The 21,337-nt window shown below is 38.7% G+C and overlaps 1 protein-coding gene across 4 annotated transcripts in view; it reads left to right on the forward strand.

The window, feature by feature from the left end:
• cntn6 (contactin 6) overlaps positions 1-21,337 on the forward strand; it is a 136,799-nt gene that overhangs the window by 57,721 nt on the left and 57,741 nt on the right. For 3 of the 4 annotated variants that reach the window (XM_025907487.1, XM_025907485.1, XM_013270023.3), the window contains exon 2: positions 17,946-18,006. The gene's annotated coding sequence lies outside the window, so the exon portion shown is untranslated. Of the gene's footprint in view, positions 1-17,945; positions 18,007-19,679; positions 19,775-21,337 lie in introns of those variants that run through there. The other variant, XM_025907486.1, reaches the window with a different exon arrangement.

Raw genomic sequence — 21,337 nt, forward strand, 5'->3', positions numbered from 1 at the left:
TTACATTTAGTTTACTTGTGAAAATGTGTAGTACTCGCCCATGAAGACAGTCCGCATCATTTGTGGATCTAGACCAGCTTTTTTCACAGCTGGAAAACCTTATTGATGTCATCACTAAAATAAAGCAACATCACTTCAATCTTTTGAAAAGGAGGTATCATGGATAATGTATGATCATGCGCCTTTGGTTTGTACTAGAGATGGACCGATCCGATATTACGTATCGGTATCGGTCCGATACTGACGTAAATTACTGGATTGGATATCGGCGAGAAATTAGAAAATGTAATCCGATCCATTAAATATATAAAAAAAACACCTCACAAAACTTGTGACACAGCGTAACTCGGCTCATAACCGTAGCACGTCGGAGCAGTGTGGTCACGTGATCGAGTGGCTCTGTGTATTTGTAGCCTTGCATTTCATCTCCGAGGAAGTTATCCCAGAGAGAAGTAAAGCAAATGTGTAAGTTCATCTCTGAATGTTTGTAAAGTATTCCCACGTTAAGCTTAACAACCGATATATGGAGCAAGTGCCTCTTCTCTCTCCCTCCTCTTCCTGCTGCTACTTTAGTCATGAAACTGCTTAATGATCAGCTGATCGGCTTTTCTGTCGCGAGTCCGTCTCTCTTCTTTGTTTTTGGCCCACTTTGCACCACAAGGAGGAAAACAGCAGCGCGTTTAAGCTTGATAAGCTGTTGTTAGAATTTATTTAATATTACTTTCTACACCAGGATCCTTTTCTACGTAGCTGACGTCTGGTAACTGCAGGGGCGGATCTAGCAAAGTGTAGCCAGGGGGGCCGATAGGGCATGAACAGGGAAAAGGGGGGCACAAAGACTTTTCTTTCTTATTCTCATTTAAAATGTCTAGCTTTTAATAAATAAATAAATATCTGAATCTTACACCCAAAGTTTTAATCTTGTGTAAAATATATAGAAGCACATTACTGTATATAGTAACTGTTAAGTCTAATTTACCCTAGTAAGCTATACTACTTTGTCCTTTGGGAAGGTACCATCTGTGCATTCTGCAATTCTGTAGAAGAAAGATGTTGAATCTATTTATTTTTTCTTGAAAAATAATTTATTTATGTGCATTTTTTTTCACCCTGCATCAAATTAAAGTACTAAAGTGCTAAGTACTCTTTAAAATACCAGAATAGGAAGGATGGAGTAGGTTTAAGTTTATTAGATTGATCAGTGTTGCTGAACTATGAAATATTTTGGGTGCAGTGTATTTTTTACATACAGGTATAACAGAATAGCTTTAGTGTTGTTGTTTATTTAAACTTGAGTATGAACTTATACAAAATGCAGCAAGATATTTAAAAAAAAAAGTTTTATTGAGTGAAAAACACTATATCGGATTCATATCGGTATCGGCAGATATCCAAATTTATGATATCGGTATCGGACTTAAAAAAGTGGTATCGTGCCATCTCTAGTTTGTACAAGGGCTAAAAGGCTAGATGTGGGCCCGGGGTGCATCAGTCAGTTTTCTCAAGTCATCTGAAGTCATACAAGCCTAAAGACTGGTTGGCAGCTACCTGGCAACCACTGGTTACTAAGAAAACATGACTATTTCTTGAATGGTTGTGAGTGGTTGGTGGTAGTCATAGTGAAACTTGTGTGGGTAGGTAGAGTAGAAACGCGCTATATAAGAACCAGTCTATTTACCAAACTGCGGGCAACCAAAGAAATCACAAGCAGATTTTCAGTGCAGCACTCTCTTTGGAACTGATTTCAACAAACAGGCTAGCAACCAGACCAGAAATACACATTTTTCCTAGGTAATGGAGGTTGCCAAGGGGTTGCCAACCAGTCTATAGGCATATGTGGCTTTGGCCTAATGTATGCAGGTGCACAAGCTAAATCACTCATTCTCTTACGTCAAAACAAGAGACTGTATTAAAAGATGGACACGGCAACTGTGATGTCTCCCATTCTTTCTTGTTTTCCTCGTGGATGTAAATAAACTTCTTTATGAAGCCAGGGAGTTGCTCTCTGCTGCTGCCATTAGAAAGACTGCTGGTCTAAGGCACTTCTTAACTTTAGTTTTCAGACCATGTCCATGTCCATCTTTATATACGGTTATTCGAAATATTGTTTTCTCATTTAAAGTCATTTCAACTAAACTACATTTATGAAATGTAAGCGAATAGGTTAAAGTTACAGTTAGCTCGCTGAGTCTCTCCGAAGGTTAATAAATGCAGCACTTCTAAACCCTTGTAGTTGACAGCATTATTTCAGTTTTATAAAGAAAACATTGTTGGTGCTACATTGCAGGAAGCAGTGATTTTATAGTGCTTCACATTGAGCGCGTGTCAGAAACAACGACCATACAGTTGTCAGAACTGAAACTCTTTAATATTCTTTTATGCAAAACAGTGAACCAGAATAAGACCCCCAGCTAGTCAAATTAGTTTTGTGTGGACACCCCACTTCACGTAAACTAGTTCAGTCAGTTTAGTTCAGAGATTTCCATTCTTCTTGGAAATGGTGTCATGTAGAGCTGGGCGATAAAACGATAACGATATGTATTGCGAAATAACTTTTTCTCGATAGAAAAATTAAACTATTGTGATAGGCCTCATCTCTCTTGTCCTCTTAAAAAAAAAAAAAAAAAAAGAACAGCCAATCCAAATTAAGTAGCGCAGAGCCGAACCAATCACAGCCGCAGCGTCACGTCACGTGACTTGTTACGTACAGCACAAGCGCCAAGGCGCACATGTGTATTTGTTTTTGCAGCCGTGCAGCCCGGGTAATGAAGGAAATGAGTTTGCCGACTAGAGAAAAATCAACCGAGAGCGTGAGCGAAGGTTACCGAAGAAAAAACAGATGATGGTTCCAATGCCGGAGAGCTTGTCGAACGGAAGGGCCACAGAAGTTCCGTAGTGTGAAGGTATTTCGGCTATTTCAAGTCTGACAGAAAACAGAGTAGCGCGCACTGTAAATTGTGCCAAAAGCAAGTCTGGAAATACAATAAAGCGGTGCATGCTCAATCTCTGACTGAAAGCGCTAATTCGTTATTCGGCTTTTGTCAGACTAAAGTAACTGTTAAAACTGTTTGAAAAGCTAAGCTATACAACAAGGAGAGATTGAGAATTTCCTTTTAGTTCTCAGTTTATTTGATATTGACAAAAGTTAGTCAATTTTGTCTGTTCTTCTGTAAAACGACCTAAGATTTATTTTTAGAATTAATATTTTGTTTCTAAGTGGAATTGACAATTTAGTAGTCTGTTTTGTTTGTTCTATTTTGAAACTTAAACGCTTTAGCGGCTCCATTTTGTGTAGTTTGCAATATTTGCCTTTATTTATCTGAAACTGAAGTCTCATGTTCCTTAAGTACATCTACCCTGTTGAACTTATTATGGGAAATAAATATTTTAATTAAAACAAGCTGCTAATTATTTCACATTTTACTTGTGAGCAACGGCACATTTAAATCTTACAAATATAGTTATTTGGCTTATATCGTGATATATATCGTTATCGTTTTTCTTAAAATGTTTTTCAAAGAAAAGAACACACAACAGACTCAGTCTTCAGATTAGTGAATGTGAAAAGTGTTTTTCTTTAAATATATTTTTTAAATTAAGTTTTAGCTTTTGTGGCCAGGATAATTTATGCACAATGGAGAGATGTGTGTGTGTTTGTGTGTTAAACAGAAGGACTGCTATCAGCTGGTGTGGACTATCTGTTAGACCCTAAATCCATTGGTCTTTGTTGTGTTAAGAAGCTTTGAAGGCCTCATCATCCTTACAAATTAAATTTAGACTTGAGCCTTTGCACAGGTTGTAGGCAGTAATCTTTCCTTCTGACACTCTCGCTTTCTCTCATAACAACTTATTAGATGTGCTGCGATTTAATCTAAGCGCTGGTGCAAACATATGAAATGCACATGAAAGAACCAGACACCAGTTAAAGAACACCAGACGTAAAACGCAGCATGATCTATATGCTAGCTCAAAGTGGGGGCGTGCAGATCCTTCCTGCAGGCTCTCACTGAGACTGACTCTACAAATCTCCTGAGAAGTGAGAGCAGACTTTTCTCTTTATCAAGCTTCTTCCAACAAGCCGCCACTGGAACCATTGAAGAGATTCAACCGTGGAAGCAACAAAATGGCATGAATTTTTTATGTAGTAACTGTATTGTGGGGGGGGTTCTTCATATTTTCTGCTGCAGTTCCCAGCTGTGAGGCTCCTAGCTCGAGCAAGCTCCTTGTAGGCTCACTCCCATGATGTCAGGAAGGGTGATCAGACAGCCATGAACTTCATTTCTTTCATGACAATACTCAGTCAAAGCCCTGTCAAGAACAGCAGTTGCTGCTTGCACCCCACCTATACTACTTTTTTTTTTTCTTTTTTTCTGTATGACCTACTGGAGAAAGGATGATAAAATCCCTCTCCATTGTCTGAAATACCACCACTATCTCCCACATTATTTAGGTGACTGACAGCTGCAATTGCCCAGCCAGCTATACAAGCAGGCAGTGTCGACAGAAGCCTGAGTAGCTGTGATGATACTGTATGGCATGATGATGTGGGTGTTACAGCATCAGCAATTTATGATTGAGGCTCTTTTTTTTTTCTACAGCAAAATTTGTTTTGGTGTCACACACAGAGCTACCATCGCTCACACTGAAAACTGTAATTTTCAGTGGACAGTTTTTCTTCCCAAGGCTGCCTCAGCTTTTCTTTCATGGGTGAAATATTCCAAGGTGCTCGCCGAAACGCTTTCATTTAGATTTCTGTGTGCCTAACTGAGGAAATACAGATGGGCTGATTTTGGTTTTGGCGACATTGTTATTCCATTTTCTTCTGATTACCTGACTTCTTAAGTGCTGTAATTCAGGCTTACAAGGTAATTGTCAGAGTAAGAAGAATATTTCCATAGACATCCTTGGATTTTTAAATTCCACATCAGTCAGTCAGATATGCGCTTGTGTGTGTGTTTATTAAGACATTGTTAAGTCTCTCTGTATCTGTTAGTTTCCAATTAATCTAAAATACAGTAAAGTAACTTTATTGAACTTTTGTCCACAAATAAAGTTTATAATATACTCATAAAAGAAGTTAGAATGAACACAAGCAGTAAATCTGCCAAACCAGAACAACAATGGCCGTGTGAAGGGAAACGTATATTTGGATGACTCTCTAGGTGTTCCTCATTAAGACCAATCCGTTTCAACTTGCATTTAGTGATCTCATCACAATGTTAATAACTAAGTACTACTTTGTTTCACCAGAAGTTGTGATTCTGTATAAAATTAAAAAACAAAAAGTAATGATTTGCAAATCACCATATGTTTTTTTTACAAATGGTACAAAGGACAAGCATAAAATATTGAAACTGAGTGTTGCCAGTAAAACACTTAATAACAAAATAAGAGCACCGTGTAGAGGCTGAGTCCCCCAGAGGTAAAGATGGACAGGGTTTCAATGTTCTTTGAAAGAATGTGTGGAAAAGAAGTGCTTCACAGTATTAAAAGAAACATTTCTCATTATAGAACCACAAAGAACTTGGGGATTTCATTATCTGTGGCATCTGTGTGTCTTGCATGATCTCTATATGCAAGGGACAAGGACAACCCAGAACTGAACAGCCAGGTACTCAGGTGGCACTGCAATAAAAATAGGCACGACACTTACATGGAAGAAGCTGCATTGGCTGAAAAAACATTTTTTATTTAAAACCGACCATGCAAAGAACACTACTGCCTGATCTGTGTTTAAATGACTTTATTTATTCATTTTTCAGAACAGACAGACTTAGCATATATTGTAACAGCCTGGCTCATGTTAACTGTGCCTACAGTTCAAACCAAAACATCTGGCTCACTAAAAAATGAATAAAAATACAAAAAGTGTTACATCACAGTGATAAATATACTCGTCTTAAATTTTAGTTGTGTTCTGCAATCACACCATCAAAATGAATAAATAAATAAAGCATAAATCTAAATCTTGACCAACTGTGCATTGCCACCCCAAAATGCTGATTTATGTCTTGCATTAATAAGAAAGTCAAAACTTGAATATACGGACCCTTCAGGGTGTTTGATGTTTATGCAGATAATGCAAAGGTCAAGGTTAATATGTAAGATATCTGCGGGCCAAAAGGAAGATATGAGCATGGCAGTGTTACTGCCTTGAATTAGCACGTCTGTGCAGCTCTGTGAAATTCTTGTGGGTGTTTTATTACTTTGAGCGATATTTACTTTGAGTAAAACATTTTATAAAAGATTATACCAACACCATTACTGTTCTGGTTGACAACATAGACAAATAATAGCTTGAGCCAAGAGCAAAATATGTTTACTTCACTGTATTTTTTTGTTGCTAAAATGTCTCATTTATCCAAAGACTAATAGACCCTCTGGTGATGACTTTAGCTTGCTTTATCTGTTTCTTTGTGTCACCTGACAAATGAGACTTTCCATTGTATTTTGCATTAAATTAACAATAGAGCCCAACCCACTGAAAAACTTGTACTGGGAACAATCAAATGGAGAGGAAAGGCCTCATGCAATATGGCTGCATATTTAGAAGCCCGAAATTTGAAACCATGAATTATTCATTTGTGGCACTTTAATGAATGAGAAAAGAGTTTCCCTATCATTCATAATCTGTACAGCTGCTGTAATGCGACTCTCTTGCTGCAGGCACTTAGTGGGGTTTCCAGCAGGCCATGTGATACCTACGCATGGGAAGAAGGAACTGAAATAAATGTTCAGTGCATGCAGAGATAAAGGAACTGCCTGTTTTTTTGTTTTGTTTTCATGTATTTTTGGTTTGACACCAAATATACTGTAAAATACACTTTTTTAATAATTCTAATACTAATGATTTACAACTGAAAACATTAGAAATGCCTCTAGTTTGTGTTTCCAAAATCTGTGCAACATACTGTAGCAGCAGGCCTTAGTGTGTTGCAGATTGTTTCTCTATCTGGATACCCAGGATGAGAGGCATCTTATATACAGTGTATGATTGTTTGAAGGTAATGTTTAAAGCGTCACATACAATAATAATTACCAGCTGGATGTACGAAGGAACACAGATGCATGCTGACACTATAATGGATCATGACTCATTTTCTGAATTTGTGCTCTCAGATACAATCTAAAATATTTTCACTCAATCCATTGGAAAAGTAACCTGATTTGTCCTTGATTTGCTTATTTATTTATGTGTTGGTTCCTGTTCCATCGGATTTGTGGTGATGAAGTCAGAGTCTCTGCATTTCTTGTCTGGATAGCCAGGGTGCCTTGTTATACATGTTAAGTATTCCTCTACTTATTCAAAACAAACCCCTGTTGCTGCTGCCAGAATGATAAAATGCACTCTTCCTTAGAGAGTCTATTTTCATCCAGGTCGACCATACGCTGTGTTGCAATAGTGAATGCAAAGACTCTTTTCAGACTTCCCTATGCATCTTGAATCGCTGTTATAGTCAAGGGCAGTAAGACAATGATCGTTTTGTCATTATGACTACTTGCAAGAATTCTTTGATTATTTATCAAATGGCATTTGCGATTTCTTGTGTCAGTTGAAAATGTCTATAGACTAACAGTTCTAAATATTTTGCTGGGTGAAAACACATCTGGTTGTGCTGATCACTTTTGAAATATGTGTTCTGTGATGGATTGACAACCCATCTGGAGTGTATATCATTTCATTCACACTTACTTAGCCCAGGTGAATTAGTATAGGCTCCTCTTCTGCTACCTTACCTAAGCAGTTGTGCTTGAATCATTTGAGGCTCTTTCATAAATGGTTACCTGGAACAGACTCTAAAGTGCTGAACTGAAGAACTTGAGTTCTGTGGAAAGTCAAGTGTCTCAGAGGAAACAAAGCAATTCCAAACTAAAAGTGTTGATTAATAAGGGTCCTTCACTTACCCTCTTCAGGTATTGTTTTTCTTATCTATGTTAGCAATGGCATTTTATGGGGAACATGAAGTGCCCTTGCTAATAGCACTCACAAGTCTCTATGATGGTGTGTGGTTTAACATATCCATATCCACGGGGAGTTCCATAGACCATGTATAAAATATGGAAATGACCCAACCCAGTGTAATGACAAAGCGTGCAGACAGGCCAATCCACCGTGTGCATTTCACGTCTTGCCTCTCCCATGCAAGCATGATATGGACATGCAAGCAGAATTTGCACTACCAGCAGGGGGAGATAATATATTTAAAACCATGAAGTTTAAGTAGTGAGCAAGGAAGTACAGGGAGTGCAGAATTATTAGGCAAATGAGTATTTTGTCCACATCATCCTCTTCATGCATGTTGTCTTACTCCAAGCTGTATAGGCTCGAAAGCCTACTACCAATTAAGCATATTAGGTGATGTGCATCAATGTAATGAGAAGGGGTGTGGTCTAATGACATCAACACCCTATATCAGGTGTGCATAATTATTAGGCAACTTCCTTTCCTTTGGCAAAATGGGTCAAAAGAAGGACTTGACAGGCTCAGAAAAGTCAAAAATAGTGAGATATCTTGCAGAGGGATGCAGCAGTCTTAAAATTGCAAAGCTTCTGAAGCGTGATCATCAAACAATCAAGCGTTTCATTCAAAATAGTCAACAGGGTCGCAAGAAGCGTGTGGAAAAACCAAGGCACAAAATAACTGCCCATGAACTGAGAAAAGTCAAGCGTGCAGCTGCCAAGATGCCACTTGCCACCAGTTTGGCCATATTTCAGAGCTGCAACATCACTGGAGTGCCCAAAAGCACAAGGTGTGCAATACTCAGAGACACGGCCAAGGTAAGAAAGGCTGAAAGACGACCACCACTGAACAAGACACACAAGCTGAAACGTCAAGACTGGGCCAAGAAATATCTCAAGACTGATTTTTCTAAGGTTTTATGGACTGATGAAATGAGAGTGAGTCTTGATGGGCCAGATGGATGGGCCCGTGGCTGGATTGGTAAAGGGCAGAGAGCTCCAGTCCGACTCAGACGCCAGCAAGGTGGAGGTGGAGTACTGGTTTGGGCTGGTATCATCAAAGATGAGCTTGTGGGGCCTTTTCGGGTTGAGGATGGAGTCAAGCTCAACTCCCAGTCCTACTGCCAGTTTCTGGAAGACACCTTCTTCAAGCAGTGGTACAGGAAGAAGTCTGCATCCTTCAAGAAAAACATGATTTTCATGCAGGACAATGCTCCATCACACGCGTCCAAGTACTCCACAGCGTGGCTGGCAAGAAAGGGTATAAAAGAAGAAAAACTAATGACATGGCCTCCTTGTTCACCTGATCTGAACCCCATTGAGAACCTGTGGTCCATCATCAAATGTGAGATTTACAAGGAGGGAAAACAGTACATCTCTCTGAACAGTGTCTGGGAGGCTGTGGTTGCTGCTGCATGCAATGTTGATGGTGAACAGATCAAAACACTGACAGAATCCATGGATGGCAGGCTTTTGAGTGTCCTTGCAAAGAAAGGTGGCTATATTGGTCGCTGATTTGTTTTTGTTTTGTTTTTGAATGTCAGAAATGTATATTTGTGAATGTGGAGATGTTATATTGGTTTCACTGGTAAAAATAAATAATTGAAATGGGTATATATTTGTTTTTTGTTAAGTTGCCTAATAATTATGCACAGTAATAGTCACCTGCACACACAGATATCCCCCTAAAATAGCTAAAACTAAAAACAAACTAAAAACTACTTCCAAAAATATTCAGCTTTGATATTAATGAGTTTTTTGGGTTCATTGAGAACATGGTTGTTGTTCAATAATAAAATTATTCCTCAAAAATACAACTTGCCTAATAATTCTGCACTCCCTGTATAAAGTACATTCCAGGGTCCTTGAAACAATTAATACTGGTGCAACTTATTTCAGCTTCTGCAGTAAGTTGACACGGTTTCAATAAACATGCCCATCAATGCTTCATCAGGCAAGTTGTAATATTTATTCACCATATTTACAGTTTTTTCTTTTTTTATTAGTTTGGGGAGGGCGCAGGGAGTGTTCGCCCAGGGCGCCAAACACCACCACTGCCAGTGTCACAGCGGTTGTGTCATTGAAGGGATCCCAGGGTTTCTCTGTGAATGTCACATTCCCCTGGCAGCACGCTAGGTGCTTGCCCACGCAGAGTGTAGAGACGCTAATGTTTTTGTCACTTTTTGACTAAAACTTAAAGTATTGTAAGTACGTCCACACTTTAAACGCTGCATGGTCGTACTCTCTCCTGCACTCCATATTATCCATTGTTGATCTGCACACGTCTGTTGCTGCCACGGGCGTCGCACGCTCGTACGCCATTGTCATGAGACACTCTCACAAACAAAATCACGATGCAGCGTGCTCGAAAGTAACAGTAATCTAATTACTTTGTTTGCAATAGGTAAACTTAGATTACTCGTTACTTGAAAAAAGTAATCGGGTTACAGTAACACGTTACTTGTAACACGTTACTTGTAACACGTTACTGCGCATCACTGATTATTAAGATAATTAAGTGTTTCCAAATAAAAATAAAGGAGGCAGTTAGAATTAGAGGCCAACCACGTGTTATATATCAGCTAATATGTCAAAGCATGCCAAGGTTGAGGCTGAGCATTTTTAAGATGGGACTGAGTCCCCCTTGAGACCAGCCTCAAGTGGCACCTAGAGGAACTGCAGTTTTTGGTATTTCTGCAATGGCCTCCTTTTATACACCAGTAGTTGCTGCTTGCAAGCCACAAGCTGCCAGAAGACAAGTCCCAAACCAAATGAACAGAAATTCATGTGACTGATGATCCTTTTAAGTTTAAAAGTGTGCAATATTACGGTTTTGTGTTTGAAATTTATCTGGATCATATCTCTTTAGTTGACCAACATAACTGGTCTATATGTATACTTTTCTTTCATTTATGTTATTATTTCTTTGATGAATGAGGAAACAAGAAGGTATGAAAAGGCTGTAAATACCATACTTTGGTCTCTCATGCGGCCCATAACTGTGAGTCATCTAAGTGTTGGGTTTAAGAGATGATAAACAACTTAGCAACATGTTAAGGTAACAGATACTGGAACAGAAAATGCTTGCTTGGTGTTTGGACTAAAATCTTTTTCTTGCATTTCTCAGTGAAAAATGGATTTGAAAAAATTCCCAACACAGAAACTGGTCATTTGCCCCATTTTAAAGTTCCAGGTTGAGAGGCACTGCTCCTTACTTACTTACTCATTTCCGGGGTAACAAGCACTCTTGTTTTTAAGTTGTTGGTGTCTCCTTTCACAAACAGTGTCCTTTGACACTGGTCTCTTGATATAACAGTTACTGCAGCTGTGAGAATGGATTTGCTCACAACTTGTCACAATGGGACCCTTTGGCATGACATTTAAACACAGTGGCTATTTTAAAGACTTGAGAGCAAGTTTATTTTAGCCCAGTCTTCATTTTTTCTCTAAATGTAATCTTTTGTTACTAAGATGAGCGGGTAAAAAGAATGTGGAAAAAAAAGTGCAAAATAAAAAGCTTCCAGATGATCAACATACTATGATCTCCTGGTTGACAGTGATTTACACCATCACCACCATCCCTCCAGTGTTCTTATTTAGACCTTTTTCTTTGCTTATCCAACATTGTCATGAGCAGTGAGTCAATGCAGTGATATCAAAGGAAACCTTGTGTGTATCTTTGAGACTTCAGGGGCTTTATCCAAACAGCTGTAGTAGATACCTTGGGATTAAGAAAGGGCTGTACATCCTTCGTTGTCATACAACTGCTAAAGTGCACAATTTCGAGCATTATTTTTAGACATTATCAGACAGTTTTAGGTGTCTGGATAGATTTACAGTCAGAGAAATGTAGTCAGATTTGTGACCTTGCAGAGAGGCATAAATTTGATGTGTTAATTAAATCATGTTAAGTTTCATCTAAGAAACCTGAGTAATTTTAACACCAGGGAACTGATTAAGCAACTTAATTCATGCATGCAAACATCCTACCCTAAATATCATCTAGGATAAAACTCAGACAGAATTCTAGTGTGTTGTTGGGTTGTGTTGTGGGTTTTTTTTCTTTATAGCTATAGTTTCTTTTAGTCTATCTGCCTGTTCCTCTGAGGCACTGGTTTGAATCTGGAAATGAGTCAGCAAGTTTGGAGGGAGAGCCGGATATAGGGTTGAACATATCACAGATTTTGGGAGATAGCCACCACTGACTTCTTACTTGGAGACAGGCAGAGAGCAGGAAGAGAAAATTGTTTCTGCTGGGATGAAAGGTGTGGGAGAGCTATACAATTTTTTCCCCAGATTTTTGAAACTAACTAGTCTTTCCTGCCTAATTTATTTCACAGAAATAAATTAGCTTGCATAGGTGTCTCAGTTAGCCAGTGCCCTGTGTTGATGTGGATGAATTTTCACTGATGATGAATAAATGTTCTATTTCTGGCCTTATTTCATTATAGAATGGAATAAAATGGAACAGAATAGACCTTTATTGTCATTGTACATGTACAACAAAATTGTAGGTCCTTCACACCAACTGTGCTGGAATAAAATATATAGTAGACAGCAGATATAAATAGTAAACAGGAGAAATATACACAAAAATAAGAGAAAGGCACACATTAGAGAACAAAAGAGTTCCAAAGTGCTTGGAATTGGTGCAAAAAAAAAGACTTGGTGTGCGTGAGTTGCCTGATTGATGGGGATTACTCAGACCATGGCTCAGATTGGTGAAGTGGATGGGGAGGGGTTGGGGTGGGTGTGTAGTATTTGCTGACAGTTCGAATGGCCCAGGTGAAGAAGCTGTTTGTTAGTCTGGAGGCGTTGGACCTAAATGACCTGAGGAGTCGATCAGAGGGCAGCGGGTCAAACAGGTGGTGAGCACAGGGATCGCCTGTGATGGCCCTGGTTTTCCTGAGACGAGACGATCTGGCGATGGCCTCCAGGGGTGGCAGAGGGTAGCCAATGATTTTTTTAGGCAGTGTTAATAACCCTCTGCACAGCCTTCCTGTTCTCAGTTGTGGCCTCTGCTTACCAAACACCCAGGCAGTAGGAAACCACTGAGGAGCGGTAGAAGGCCAGCAGCAGCTTCTGGTCCAGGTTATTCTCCTTCTGGACAGGGAGGAAGAGCAGCTGCTGCTGGGCCTTCTTTACCAGGGAGTTGGTGTTATGGGTCCAGGTGATATCAGCGGTGCCCAGAAACCTGAAGGTCGAGACAGATTCCACCCATTCTCCATTCATAATGTGTGGGGAGTGGACCTGTCTGTTCCTCCTGAAGTCCATTAAGATTTCTTTTGTTTTAAGGGTGTTCAGCTTCAGGTTATTTTCTGAGCATCAGTGCATGCTGTCTTATCTCCATCAGACATGAGCCCAACCACGGTTGTGTCATCTACGTACTTGACATTAAGGTGGTTGGGTCAGAGTCAGACTGATTGAGGCCAGTTGGTGAGGACGTCTTTGATCCAGGAGCAGGTGGCAGGGGGGATCAGAAGGTGGTTCAGTTGGTGGTAACGATGTCTGGGATTATGGTGTTAAAGGCTGAGTCCACAAAGAGCATCCTCACTTAGCTCACTTTGTGAAGGTTAATGGTGTTGGTATCCTCCGTGGACCGATTTGCTCTGTAAGGAAACAGGTAGGGGTCGAGGGAGGGGGCTTGATGGTCTCTAATGTGTTGAGACACTATGCACTCAAAACACTTGATGACTACAGACGTGACGGCTATAGATCTGTAGTCAGTGAGACTGTCTATTCCAGTCTCTTTGGGGATGGGAATGATAGTGACAGGTGACAAAGTTGGCATGAGTCAGGAAGAGGTTGAACAGCCTGGTGAGGATCCCTGCAGCAGTATGCTGGAATATAGATGCCGTTGGGGCTGGCAGCTCTCCTGGGGTTAACTGCTCTCAGTCTCCTCCTGACCACATAGATTTTCGGTTAGGAAAAACCCAGATAGTTTTGGTCCCTGTCACATTCTCTACACAGCACTTAATTAATGTAGAAAAGGACAGACTGTGTGAAGGTCTCTAAATCCTGCTATTCAAAGATGGACCAGTCTGTCAGATCAAACCAGTCCTGTAACTGGGAGATTTGGAGGACCCTAGCCCCATCACTACTTAAAGACTTTCTTGCTGGCCATATACTAAAAGAACCTCATGGAAGAAAGATCAAGTAAACCAACACTCACTGATCCATAATGTAGCCATGGAGATCGTTTTTGTGGTTTGACACATCTGCCATTTCCATATGACTGGAAATGGCAGATGCTTGAGGCATCATAAAAGAGGAAAACTACAAAGATGGTGATTCCCACTGGACTAATATAATGAGAGAAGTTCTGTGTTTGGCAAAAGAAATGGTTTGTCATTTCTTTTAATTTCAAACTTTTAATTTAAAAATTAAGAACATGGTAGATTTGCACTGGATTAAGATCATATTAATGACAGCCACAGCTGTAAGACAAATATTGGAAGTCCCAGATAATACTATCCCCACTTAAACAGGATTAAGAGGATACATATTGATAGTGTAGAAGGAAAAAACTGCAGGTAGGTATAATCTAATCAAAAATCCAATCAAGATATTCCCAACATATGATATCCCAGAAAAATTCCCTTTTAAATGATGCAAGCAACAACAATTGAGTGCTTATGCAGACAATTTTAGAGCATAGAGTAAATTTCATTACAGTGAGCTGAGTCTTGAATTTCAATGCATTTCATTTCTTGAAAGGTTTCCACGCTTTTAAACAAGTTCCCAACGGAAGCTGTTTCTCTGTGTGTTTTCCTCAAGTATATCTCTTGTGTAATACCTGTTAGCTCTAAAAAAAATCATTCTCAAATTAAAAATGTTTCCAGTTTTTTTCCTTAAAGAAAAGACACCTCTGATGCTTGTAGTGCAAAATCCCAAATATAGGGGTTTTTTTGGTTGCTCTTCCTTGTATTATCGTTATTATTATTATTATTATTATTATTATTATTATTGTTAAGGCCAGGGCAAGCAAGGCTCTGTCCACCTGCAGAATCAATCAGTCTTTTTGTGATGGCTCTGCAGGAGTCTTGCTGGAAACCAAATTACACTGAGTAAATGGCCTCTGTGGTGTCTGTGCAGACATTCAGGTCATTATGATTAGTTCTGCAGTGTCTCGATGCACGTGTTTGTGATATCTGACTTTTCCTCCTAACAAATGTTATCTCCTGTAGAAATGTATTTTCACACTCAGTAAAGTGGGACCAGTGTTTGTTAATGCAAAACATGTCCTATTTAATGTTACCCTTAATCCTCTGTGTGGGCTGTCATATATGGGGAAGGGGGCAGCTGCTCAGCACAGTAGCTCTCATTCATACTATGACTACACCTTTGTAATTGTTGTTCTTCAAAGGTAGGAGCTAAAATGGGTCACAGCCATTGACACAAGCTTGAAGCTAAATGAGGTGCTACAAAGTATTATAAAGCCTATGGGTGCTACTGCCCATGGGATTTAGTTGATATTTGTGAACCTATAGTCCTGTGAAAAAGAAAGTACAGCCCATGACTCAGTAGCTTATAACAACCTTTAATAGCAATAACTTGAAGAAAGCCATTGTTGAGGAATTTTGGCCCACTCTTCCTTACAGTGTTGCTCCAATTAACAGAAGTTTCCAGGCATTCATTCATTGATGCATCTCTCTGGAGATCCCACTACAGCATTTCATGACTGCAGACTGAACCGAAATCCTCACCTCTGTTGTTAGTGATGGTGTAAATCTCCTCCATTTATGCAAACATGCTCTGTTTGGTTTTTGCTAAATATGGTTCTGCACATTACTACCAAACATCTCCACTTTGGTCGTGCCTGCTCCAGAACTTTTGCAGTTTTGTATAGCTGCAACTTTGTAACCTAAGCTGTGTTGCCATGTTCTTTTGAGAGAGAAGTTTTCTCCTGGCATCTCTTACCAACAAGCCATACTTATCCAGTCTTTTGTAATTCTACTGTCATGAACTTTAACATTTAACATGCTGACTGAGGACTGTTTTGTTAGATGTAGATCTTGGGGTTTTTTCAGGTTCCCTGAGAACTGCGTCTTCTGATCTTTTTCTAAATTTGCTGGGATGTCCACTTCTTGGGAATTGTGGAAAATGTGGCATTGTGTTAACACATACCGCAGTGCTCCAGACTTGCAAACTGCTAAAACAACTTCTTTTGTAGTGGTGATCACACTTGCCGATGATCAGTAAATTAAGTGCATTTGATTATCAGCAGCATGTGAAAAGTAAGGATTTATCACGGGGCTGCATAATTCTCCCTGTACAACGCCTCCATCTAATACACTGTAAACACTGCAATAGTTACACCCTTTTTGCACATGCTCTACAGTAAAATAGCGAATGACACAGGTTAGAGTCCAATATCAATCATATATATTCCACCTCTGTAATATTCTTTGTCAATATTCTTGATAACCACCTCTGTTAATTGTTGATATTTATAATTGAGCAATTTTTATATATTAGTGCTATTTCTTAAATTTGTAAAATCTGTAACAAATTGTATTATTTTAATATGTAAGTAAGTATTTCTATGTTGGTGTTAGCCAGTCTTGCCGGTCTCAGGTTCAGGTGGTGCAAAAATGCTGCAGCCCAACTTTTAACTAGAATATGGAAGAATATTACTCATGTTTTATCCTCATTCAGATGGCTGCCTGTCCATTTTAGGCTTTATTTTTAAATGATTTTGTGTGTTTTTCAGTCCTTAAATGGCCTTGCCCTGTCTTATGTCTTAGAGCTGCTGTACTTGCACTGCACCCTCTTTCCTTGTCGCTCAGATCAACTAATCAACAGTAATATCTCCCAAATTGTGGAATTCATTGCCATTTTACATTAGCTAGTTCTGTTCATTCGTTTTTTTATTATTTCTTTTTATTTTGCATTATTCATTATTATACAGTAGCTATGGAAATGTTAGAGTCAATAAAGATGAATAGAACAAATAATCAATGTGACGATCTGTGAAATAACTATATATGTGACAATAAGACTTTAAGATTAGTATTACTAAAAGCACCAAAAGTACTAATAAAACAAAAATAAAATTCTCTGCAATTTTCATTTTCATTAAATCTCCAAATGCTTTCCTTTCAACTGGAAAAGCTATACATGGATATTACTTAATACAAACCCAATTTCATACATGTTGGAATATTTTCCATTTTCCATGATTGCTGTATACTTTTGTTTAACAGTCAAAAAAGTAGAATTTCAGTAATTTTACCGATCAACTTAATTGTGTTTTGTAAAATACACAAAATTTGCACATGACTACTATTTGAGCAAACACAAACGGTCATGTCTAAACGAAAGAAACATATCACATATTGTAAACAGTCTGACCTATAAAGCTTTAACTTTACATTAAACATAATGAACAAAGAAAAGATGAGAATTATTTTGACATTTCCACCCTCTGAAAACTGTATTTAATTTCTAAAGTGGCTCACTTGAGCTAGAAAATGAGTCACTGATAGAAACAAGGACACCATAGGAATGCATCCAATCTATCAGTATTCACAACTTATTGTACAACAAAGGAACAGTTGGTCTGTTTGATTTTTAAATGGTGATTGAAAAAACACCATGAACGAATATTATATTTGGCCGAAGGATGAATTGTTGTTTTAGCCATCCTCCTGCGAGCAGCGAAATTATTATTTTCATATAATATGATCATAAAAAGAATTCAACACTGTGACAGGATAAAGCGTTTATTCTGATTCCTGCAGATCTATATATCTGAAGGTTGTTCCCTCATATAATTATTTGCAGTAACTCTCCGATGTACATTTTCTTTAGAGATATGTCACCTATTAATCTTGTATCACCTTGTGCCTTCACTCTAGGGGATTTTAAAGGAATAGCCTTGTTTGGTTGTGCAGATTGTGTGGTTGAATTTAAACTCAGTTTGAATTCTCTTGTCATGAAAGTATTATTACATTCACTCAACATTTCCTCTGTTTTTTTCTTAGCTGGCCAAAGGACTGATTGTGTCTTACCTGTGAAGGAAAGAGCAAGCAGACTCTACTTCCTGTGAGTACTCAATCAGTGTGAAACATGCTTGTCTTTGGCCTTTGTGATTTATTGCACTCTATAAATGACTGACTGACTATAAATTACTGTTTTTCCAGGTAAAGGAACTGTGGTAGCATAATCTGCTCTTCCTAGGAATGTATGGGTGGCCAGATGTATGTTCTGTCCTAGCAATTCTCAATTTACTATTTTTCAAGTATTTAAAGTATTAAGCTTTTCAGGTTTGCAGAGATAAAGCTATTAATCTAAAACATGCAGTCAATAAATAAAGACACTTTGATGTTGTTGTTGCTATGCTAGTCAAAAAGGGCTATTGTCTAACTTTACTTCCCTGATGAGCTAGTTTGCAGATTAAATGTGAAGGTAAGTCTAATTAAAATACAATTTCCCCAAAACATATTAGTGTAGTTGTATTTCAGTAAAACAACTTGTTTACCAACATATAATCCCCAGAACTAAAATGTATGTATCTGGATAATATTAAATTATTAGGATAAGAGGCCACAACAATGACAAATTATATAAAGCAATGAGTAATTGTGAAACATTTCGTTAATAGTAAAAAACCCAATATAAAATTGCTTAAATCAGTTTCCCCATCCTCACACCTCATTTTCTTCCTCCATATTCCCCATTATATGTTTTACTCTAATATTGTTGAGTTGTTGTAGCAAGGTTAGATACAAACTGTCTATCAGACATACAGTATTGATAACTCATATTAACTTTCATTCATCCAATAAAAACAATTTACATTAATTATTACAGCATGAAATGCACACCCAAGCTATGCGTACTGTAGAGCGAAACTGAGATTACAACATGACTGACAGGAATAAAGTACATATAAAGCAATATTATTTTCAAGTTTTACTATATCTCTCACACAAATTGCAGGAAATGAAAGCTAAAGCCAGTATATATTTGTTCCACAGTGTTAGCGTTGATGTTACAGTGTTACTGAGAAAAGTAACCAATTACAGTATTTTTACGTTACTAAAAGTAAACACCCCTTTACTTTAAGGTTGTGCATACTCATCACATTGTGCCGAAGGTGTTTAACCTACTGTAGATTTACCTCTAAATGTACTGACCCTACCTCAATGGATAGCAATTTGATAGCATTACCCCTTACCACATTAGCCGCAACTACCTTGCTAACTTTACAGCAGTTTTGGAGCTCTAGCATCTTTCACCTCCTCAGCGGCCTTACGAGCATCATTTAGGCGCTGTACTTAATGTAACCTGGATGTTTCCTAAAAATATGAAATGGAGCTAGCAGACATGGACTAGCTCATTGAGTAATGGCTCAGGTCCCCTGGAGAAAAAAAATTCAACTCAGGAAATCATGGCTGTCCTTCTTTGTAAGGCATTAAAAAGTATAACCTTCAGTTTCAGAAAACTGGTAGAAACATTTAGAACTATACAACTGATCACAAATTCTGGCCTAACCCTGCCGCATGAAAAGCAAAAGCTGACAAAAGACAGCTGAGAATTCTGTATCTTCTTTCCTTGAGCATTTATAAGTATTCACCGCACATCTGAGGTCTTTCTGGTCCTTCCACGCCCTAACTTCATGTACAGTTTTGTTTGCTAAGTCTGTATTGAATTGGCAGGGTGTTAGCTTTCAATATTCTTCTCCTTCTCCTACTCAGTGTTTGTAATATGCACTTGTGCAATGAGTGACAGTCTGCCACCTGAGCTGCAGCACTGCAGCACGCTCCCTTGTGGCTGATGGGATTTAAGATGGACTGTAATCTGAGATCAGGTGGGTTTGTGGATATTTACAGCTTGGATAAGATAAAACAAAGACTTTGAAGTGACAGCTCTACAGTGAAGGCATATGTTGATATGAGCATTAGCATACCATATATTACTGAACAATCAGGGAGTGAGGATGTGTTTTCAGGCTGTTGGTACTTTGTGCCATGATTACGTGGTGTTTACCTGGCTCTCTGGGATGCTGAATGTTGCGTTTATCTTGGTTATCCCCCCTACTCCAAAAAAGAGGTAAAAATGCCTTAATTACCTCTCGCAAGGCTGGCAAAGTTAATTTCTGTAGTCACATATTTAACCAATTACTCAGAGTGTAATGAAGTGGAACGTGGTTCACTGGAGTTCACAGGACATCCCCCACCCCGCCTTTTATTCTTAGCTTAGTTTGGCTGTTTCAGAGTGGGAAAGGTAATCTTCACTAAATGTTAAACCAGGCAAAACTTCACTCTGGATACACAGATTTATCTGTGTTAGTACCCATTCCTCATGTAATCATTTTAGCACCGTTATCTCAATATCATGGGCAGTGGGGGGAGAGAGGTGGGGGAAAGCACATTATCTATGCTGGGTGTTACAGTATTAGGGATTATCCTTGACAGATAGTTTCCCTTCCAGGCACCATTAGCTTGGCCTCATCCCATTTGGTATTTCCAACACCTGCGACCACCATCCACTGGGCACAAGAATTATTACCATTGTATTTTTTCTAGGGTATATAAATTAATCATGGGGATCACAAGCAACTGCTTTAAATTTCTGGACTGTGACCAAGAAACACATCCTCCCTGAGGATGCCAAGGACCTATGCATCATTAAAAGAGACTTGTGCTGTCTGACACGGGAACAGTGCCCGCTCCCTCACTTATATACCTTACGGGATTGGGGTCTCTGCACTACGCATAAATAGCTACTGTCTATTGCTAAATGCGACCAGAATCCTTGAGCCCGACTTTGAATGCTGAACAAACGAGGGTGTTTGCAAGTGGACAGAATAAAGTTGATCATCCCAAAAGTGAAAGTGGACGACTGAACATAAATTAACATCTGTCAGCGAGCAGAGCAAGTCTACTAATGACTTTAGGCTGCAGGTGCTTGTTAGGCAACTTCTCCTATAGGCTTTAATGGTTTCATATCCTCACAATCCATGAAATACCAACGACTCTAATTCCTAATCTCGTATTTTCATATTGGCAAATGGTCTGTCTTTGACTCACGTGCAAAAATGAATGATGGGAGGATTAATATAGATAATGCAGTCCTATATACAAGTTATACCTCAAAGAGTGCAGCTAGATCTTCTTATCAGGGTCAAGGCAAAAAACAAAAGCATTGTATTACGAGCTTTCAAATCTCTGAAAAACTCTAATCAAAAACTTTAAAAGACACAGTAGTAACTGTCAGTGAAAAGCAAAGAAGCAAAAGATCTGCTTTTTCAGTGTTTTCATCCAAGTCTAATTTGACTTGTTCTGAGTTCTGCTCACATGGCACTTAGCAAGTGTGTCTGAATTTTAAAACATATTGATTAGGAATTACTTACAGGTGCTGGTCTATAACA

Source organism: Oreochromis niloticus, linkage group LG5, assembly GCF_001858045.2.
Source record: "Oreochromis niloticus isolate F11D_XX linkage group LG5, O_niloticus_UMD_NMBU, whole genome shotgun sequence".
In the NCBI taxonomy this organism is placed as follows: domain Eukaryota; kingdom Metazoa; phylum Chordata; class Actinopteri; order Cichliformes; family Cichlidae; genus Oreochromis; species Oreochromis niloticus.